The sequence below is a fragment of the Myotis davidii genome, unplaced genomic scaffold (assembly GCF_000327345.1).
Source record: "Myotis davidii unplaced genomic scaffold, ASM32734v1 scaffold265, whole genome shotgun sequence".
Classification (NCBI taxonomy): Eukaryota; Metazoa; Chordata; class Mammalia; order Chiroptera; family Vespertilionidae; genus Myotis; species Myotis davidii.
The window spans coordinates 2658188-2665998 of record NW_006296627.1 but is presented as its reverse complement, the minus strand read 5'-3'; the positions used below and the strand labels follow the sequence as shown (position 1 = coordinate 2665998).

At 50.9% G+C, this 7811-nt stretch overlaps 1 protein-coding gene across 1 annotated transcript in view; it reads right to left on the bottom strand.

The window, feature by feature from the left end:
• TSPAN18 (tetraspanin 18) overlaps window positions 1-7811 on the bottom strand; it is a 158436-nt gene that overhangs the window by 126628 nt on the left and 23997 nt on the right. Inside the window, exon 2 of the mRNA XM_006772245.2 lies at window positions 3476-3554. The gene's annotated coding sequence lies outside the window, so the exon portion shown is untranslated. The remainder of the gene's footprint in view (window positions 1-3475; window positions 3555-7811) is intronic.

Sequence of the window (7811 nt, the reverse complement as noted above, 5' to 3'; positions counted from 1 at the left end):
CAGAAAACACATATATAATTACATATTGTTTTTGTGACTAATCACTATGCTTTACTTATGTTCAATTTGTAATAATAAAATTGGGGGTCACCACATGAGGAACTGTATTAAAGGGTCGCAGCATTAGGAAGGTTGAGAACCACTGCAAGCCCTTCAGCCTTCATAGAGTGACCCATTTGACCCTCCCCCAGCCCTCTGCATGAATAGCAGAGAATATTGGTCCTACAGAGGCCATGAGGATGCTCAGAGAGGTGGAGCAACTAGCCCAAGGTCACACAGTGAAGCAGAGCTGTGACTGGGACCCAGGCCTTCCTCCAGACCATATAGGGTGTGGGTTGGAGTTTAATCAAGCTCACCTGAAACACTGGCCTCTGTTCTCACCTTTGTCATCCATGAGGCCACCCCAGAGTCAGGAAGGATCAGGATGTCTCCCTCATTCCCCTCTCTCAACTCGATAGTAGCCTCTTCACTGTCATGATTGTGGCTTGGCTTCAGGGCTGCATCCTCTCCCCCTGCACTGCCCTGGGTCATCCCAGCAGCCTCCTGACTGGGCACCGTAACAGTGCCCCATCCTCCTCTGAAAACCGGTAGTGCTCAACTGTGGAATCAGCTGGGGAGCTTTAAAATATACTAACACTCCTCCAGAGTTACACATGAAGCAATAGTACTCAGCACAGCATGATGCTGGCATGAGTATCTACACATTAACCAATGGAATGGAATTGCAAATCCACAAACACACCTACATCTATGGCCAACTGATTTTCAATGAGGGGGCCAAGACTATTCAATGGGGGAAAGAATAGCCCCTTCTATGCGTGGTGCTGGGACTAACACTCCTCCAGAGTTACACATGAAGCAATAGTACTCAGCACAGCATGATGCTGGCATGAGTATCTACACATTAACCAATGGAATGGAATTGCAAATCCACAAACACACCTACATCTATGGCCAACTGATTTTCAATGAGGGGGCCAAGACTATTCAATGGGGGAAAGAATAGCCCCTTCCATACGTGGTGCTGGGCCAACTGGATAACCACATGCAAAAGTATGAAGTTGGACCCATACCTCACACCATATACCACAAAAGTTAACTCGAAATGAATCAGGGCCCTAAATATAAGATCCTGCTCTTAGATCTCAGCAGGAGGAAGGTCCTGATGCCTCCTAGAAACTGCCTTGGCTCGCTAGCTCGGCGCGTTGCAGCGGTCTGGCTGGGAGATAAAGACACCAGGGACTCCCCTTTTTGCAAAGTCCATGCAAAGCCAAGTAGAGAACATGGGAAGAGTGCTACCATGGGCACCCTGGGGTGTCACTGTGGGCATGCAGGATGCTCTATGGACATACGAGGCACTACCATGAGTGCTATGGGTGCTATGGAATCCTGTGGGTGCTTCCTGGCCTGGATGGGCCCTGTGGGGAGCCACAGTGCAGGTGCTGCCATTGCTACCATGGGAAGCCACTGTGGTGCTGTGGGGTACAGCTCTGGGCACACACAGGGTGCTCCATAGGTGTGCAGGGGTGCCACATGGCCACTGGGGGTGCTGTGGGGTGATATATCAAGCACGCTACCGTTGGGGCAAAAGCCCTGTGTTTGGGTCCTAATAAAATTGCTGCTTTTTAGAGGTGAAACCTAGAGTAATTTACTTCTATGGACCCCCGTTGTCCTCACCTATAAAAATTGTATTAATACCTGCTTCTTGGGTTGTGGGAGGATCAGCTATTATCTACAGAAAGGGTCCAGGGAAGAACATCAGGGCCAAGTGTAAACCACGGGATAAAGCCTCAGGAAGAACAAACAGTTCATACCCGAGGTGGCCCCCAGCTCTCAGAACGGAGAGCTGACACAACCCAGGTCCCATACTCAGACCTTTTTTAGACCAGGCACGGGAAGAGGTATGTGTCTCCAGGGTAACCCCACTGTTTGATCATAACACCCAGCTCTCACATCTCAAGAGCCTGAGCCTCTTCAAAGAGGTCACCTTGGGAGGCCACATTACTCCAGGGGGCTGCCATCGCTCAAAGCAAAGAGGTATGTCTTGCTGGCAGTTTCCTCGCCCTCACAACCACCCAGTGGTTTGCCAAAAACTGAGGCTCTGGGAGATCAAATCACTCGCCTGAAGTCAAACAGCTACTGAGAAGGCGGAGCTGGGCCTTGGCCTCCACCAGTCTGACTCCCAAACCCCAGCAAACATTTCCCACAACAGCACATGCCTGTCTGCCTGTGGCCATCGGGTCCTCTTTGTATTTTTCCTGTGACTCTAACATTGATCTGTTTCCTGGCAGGGGTAAGGCTAAACCACTCCGCTCCCTGCACAGTTCCCCTGAAGATAACCCAGGAACAATAACACACTTGCTTCTCTTTCATGCACTTAAAGAAATTCTTGGCTAGCATGGCTCAGTGGTTGAGCATCGACCTATGAACCAGGAGGTCACAGTTCAATTTCCTGTCAGGGTACATGCCTGGGTTTCGGACTCCATACTCAGTGTGGGGCGTCACTGATGATTCTCTCTCTTTCTCGCTCTCCCTTCCTTTCTGAAATCTTTTACTTTTCTAAAGTAAAAGTATACTTTAACAAAGGAGATTCTTTCCCTTCGTTCACCCAGGCCCTCAGCTTCCTCTGATTAGAGAAACACCCGTAGCAGAAAGGTCCTGGGGAAGTTAAGCTTTTTCCGACTCACTTCAGAGCCTTCTCCTGAGTAAGAAAGCCATGCAAGATCCAGGCGCTGTGATAAGGCAATAGCTTCCGGTGAGGATAGGGCATCTGCTGCAGCAGGCTTACAATTAAGATTGTGGCCCGAAAGCTGGCCAGGCTGGGGCGCTGCAGGGCACAGGCACTATTGATGGGGAGACAGAGCCCACACCAGTGCCAGGCCTCGCCATCCCTGTGAGGCTGTCCACTCAGGCCTCAGCCTGGCCCCGCTGTACCTGCCTCGGGGAGCTGGCCAACCTGCCTTGGATTGCAGCTGGGAAAATCCTGGCCAGCCAGAACAGTCTGAAAGTGAGAGGATGAACTGGGAGAGCAGGGGACTCTCAGATCAGTGATGAGGACAGTAACCCAGTGCTTCTCCACCACAGGCACCAGAGGCAACCAAAACTGCAAATGCCATCAGGCGGCTGGTGCAGCCCCCCTCCAAGGGCTCCCTCCCTCCAATCCCTCGGCCCTCACTTCCTGGGTGGATTCAGGAGCAACCCGGACCTGCAGTCCCCTCAACAGGACAACCAGCCTCATGAGACCCCACTTGACCATCAGCCTCTCTCCTCACACATCACACTGGCTCCCCATTCCTGAACAAACATTTGGGGTGGCGACAAGAGTAATGCGACTCTTCACCTGCCCTGCATTCCCCAGCAGGAGTCGAGAGCTCTCACTCAGGGAGGGAAGGCTTGGAGGGCAGGGAGAGAAGAGATTACACCCTCTTATGTCACTGAGTTGAGATGCTGCTCCACCATGATGCCAAAATCTTACCTCTTTCAACTGGTCTTTTCTTTCAGGGGTGGCAGGATTCTCTTGACGTCTCTCTCTGATGGTGGCTTCAGAAGACACTCTGGAGGGAGGAGAGAGAGAAGTAAGCTTTAAGAAGGTGTGGGTTAGCAGGGCATGGGGCTTCTGGGGGCCAGCTCAGTCCAGACATGCACCCGCTCTCTGAGAGCATGCTCCCTCCTTGCACCTCTGCAGGTGCAGCAGCCAGACAGAGTCCCCATGGCCAGAAAGACAGAACTCAGCACCCAGCCCCACCCAGGTTCCCAGGATGGTGTCCCCAGGGCCTATGGATTGGGGCATATTTTCCGTCTTCTAACATCAGCCCCAGAGCCTGTGCAACGTCCATGTGATGACTTTGAGAGATGCTAATTACAACATCGCATCATGTTTCTTTGCTTCTAGCTAGAATATTATCAACTTGGTGTGGGAACTCCACTTTCCTTAGGCGGAAAAACGGCGCTCTGAGTAATTTTGGAAATGTGAAAGGGAATTAATCATTGCCTAATGAAAGCAGGCTTTGGGGGCAGAACAAACCTTTCAAGGTCTGGAATCCATGAAGAGATAAGTCATAAGAGGAGGGGCTATTGGTGGTGAAAAAACAGCTCAGCCCCAGAGTGCAGGGGCCAAAGTCCCACCCCTCCCACTTCCTCTGTCCATATGACTGAGTCCCAGGTCACAGGAGAAGGATCAAATTCACTGTGCCCAGGCCACACACCTGCCTGCCAGGGCTTAGGTCAGTCCCAGGGGAACAGGTTATTCATGTGCACAGCTGAGGAACAAAAGCAAAACTTATAGCAGACAGGGCAGAGCCAAGTTCCCCGACCTCCCCTCTCCCCCTCCCCGCTCCGGCTGCCCTCAATGGCCAGGCCGCACAGTGGAAGCCCTGATCGAGTTTCAGGCTACCTCAAACAATTATGACAATCAGCCCGACACCCTCTCCAATTCTGTGAGAAAGTATTAGCACTTCAGGGATGAGGACCAGGGATTCTGAGGCTTTAAATAACTTGCCCAGGGTCATAGCTCTGAACTGGGGCAGAACTAGGACTAGAACTCGGGTCCCTGGGAAGACAAGCCTGGTGCAAGTGCCACCTCCACAGTGAGAGGTGCAAGCAGGAGAGCCGTGAGTGCAAGGCCTGCTCTGCAGTGCACCGTCCTCACAGAGGGCATTCTCGGGGCTCCCTGCTAACTGATGGGAACAGGGCTTGGCCGGAGGATATTACCTCCACCTCTACCTCTACCTCATTCATCCAGACATTGTCAGCCTGCGGACCTCATGTAGCCAGACTAAGGCTACAATAGAGGAATTCATGATACATATACACATGCATGGACATATATTTTCTAACTACAATTCTCTAACTACACACTGAAAGTTCTTCCTTCCCCATGCATCCTAATTAACAGACAATCTCTGCAAAGACTCTGTACTGTGTGCCCTTCTAAACCTCACTCTCTGTGAGCCCACATGCAGACAGTGTGACTTTATACAAATGGGATCCTGCCACAGATGTTCTACATACAAGGCCGCTTATCAGGGATAGCATGTCTACCCATGACTGTGACACTATACAGACCTTCGGAGTCGTTTTCACAGCTGCACAGTGCCCCAGAGTGCATGTGCTCCACAATAGTGTCCTCCTCCCCATGGATATGTGGGGTATTTCTGTTTCCGGCCATTGCAACCTTGCAGCGACCCCCACATCTCTGCGTGGAAATGTCCGTGCACTTCCAAAGCCTAGAAGCAGGTTGGCTGGGCAGAGGCTCTGACTAGATGCACACAAACAATCTTCCCATAATGCTGGGTGGGTTTCCCTCCCATTGCAGGGCAAAGGAGCCCTTTTTCTTGGGTGCAAATTGGAAGCCAGGGTTCTGTGGGCAGAAGGGCTGCTCCTGTGACCTCCCAGTGGCCTGGGACTCAGTCCCCAGGACAAAGGGAGGAGGAGATTTCTTGGCTCACGCAGATGGCCGCTGCTTCACTGCCCGGGGGGCATTTCTGAAGACTCGGGCCCACCTGAGCCGGGAACTACATTTACTGGCTCAGAACTGATAATGAGCTTTTATGATCTCTGGGGACCAGGAGGAACACGTATTAATGTCAAGCATGCCTGTCAGCCACGCAGCCTGGGTGAATGTCACACATTAACGAAATTACAGGCCGCAGCCACACGGGGAAGGAGCTGGGGGCTGCATGTCAGCTGCGCACGTAGGCCTGTCAATAACCACATTACTTCCCAGCTTTTGCACTCCCGAGCCTGAAGCTGTCTCCCGTCTTCACAGGAATTCTGCTTTCTTGCAGCCTGAGAGGAGATTAGTTTATTACCATTCTGCCCAGAGAGGCAAATCCCAGCACTAATCCTAATTCCCATTTAAGCAGATCTTCATTGTGTGAGGGAAACCAGCTGGGCTCGGAATTTCTTCCCCCTTTTCCCTGAGATCTCATTTCAGCCCCCTCCTCTCCGTGGAGGAGGGAGGTCACTGCAGATGTTGGACCCGGAGCCCTCCTGGGAGGGAGGAAAGAATCCCAGGGGTCAAGGCCAAGAGGGGAGACCGGTGCTGGGTGACAAGAGGCAGCATCGCATGACGGTGAGCCGGGTGACGGTGTTCGCTGTCGGCCTGGTTGTCCTGGGCTGTGGAAAGAAGGGCCACCACCCTCCAGGTCACAGACCTGGTCTTGCTTTGTACTAAGATCCCACAGATGTGAGGTGGCACAGGCTGAAATGCCCAGTCCAGCCCTAACCAGTTCTGTGACCTCGAGCAAGGACTTTCTGACTCAACACCTCCACTCCTTATCTGGGAAAAAGGGCTCACAACATCCGATAACTCGTAAGATGTGAGGATTGCATGAGGAATGTGTACACCAGACTCAGCAGAGGGCCTGCCATACACTATCCTATTCCTTGAATACAAGACTCTGGATTATATTCTATGGGTTTCTAAGAAAGAAAACACGGTCAGCTAATTAATTATGACATGTCAGTTTTTATATGATGCATCCTGGTTTCAGAGACATTAAAATATTGAAAAAAACAAAGCAGACTATGGGGTCTGTGTGTATTGTGAGACCCTGAAGGTGGGCCTGGAAAGATGGGAAACCAGAGGTAAGATGATAAAAGTCCCCGGGTGCAGGCAATAGACTCCAGGAAATATTGCAAGAACCTAATCAATGGCAGTAAATGTGAGGACTATTGGCCAAGTCCCCCCATTTTGCAAAGTTCCACTCAAAGCTCAGATCTTTTTTCACCTCTTCTTCCAAACAAAGCAAACGTGCACTGTGTGAGGAAAAGCAGCTCTCAGGTTATAAGGCAAATTCTGAGAGCCACTTTGGTGTCCTGGATGACGCCCAGAGGAGAGACTTTAATGATGTTTCCTACTCTACTTTCACTCTGATGGTTCCTACTCTATTTTTTAAATTAAAATAGAAGACATACCCAGCAGTGCAAACTCTGTGAATTTTCAAAAACAGGGGCCCCTGCATAACTGACACCCACATTGAAGACTCTTCTCAATTTCCCCCAATATTTGCTCCTCTTCCATCCATGTCTCTCAGATCATCCCTGACTCTCCATCCCCACTGACCCTGCCCCTTCTGCCTGGATCAGCCTCACCACTGCCTTTCTGCTTGCTGCAAACAGTCTCCCTTCTCCTTTGCTATAGGGCTGGGCCCATCCATGTGGAGCACCGCATCTCCCTGCTGCTCCTGTGGGTCCCCTGGTCTCCCTTTGCCTGCACCCGGGGACTTTTATCATCTTACCTCTGGTTTCCCATCTTTCCAGGCCCACCTTCAGGGCCTCACAATACATACAGACCTGATAGTCAAACCGAACTCCTCTGCAGAATGTGGACCATCACAGTCCCACCTGGTGGGCCTGAGCTGGGGATTCGATGAGCTAACAGATTGTAAGTGGTTCCCTAGGAACCTGACACAAAATAAGCAGTCCATAAACAGAGGAGGCAGGGATTGTGTAAAATAGGATCTGCTTGCTGCTTACTGTAAAAAAGGTAGTAGCCATGACCAGTGGTTCCAAGCTATACCTCTCAGATCCTTCCCTCCCAGCCTCCATCCCTCGGGGTCGACACAAAAAACAGATAGGGTCTAAACCCCAGACATATGCTAACACTTAATTCACTGCAACTGGAATTTCTGATATTTTATTTATTAAGTTTCCAGATAACATTGAAAACCACTATTTTATAATCTTCTGATACCCTAGATTCCAAGTCGGTAGGATTTCAGAGGAGAGCTGGAAGGTTTCCTGGAAGAAGCAGCAAGGAAAGGATGAAGGGAGGTGATGAGCCCAGTGATGAGGCTTTTTCCAGCTAG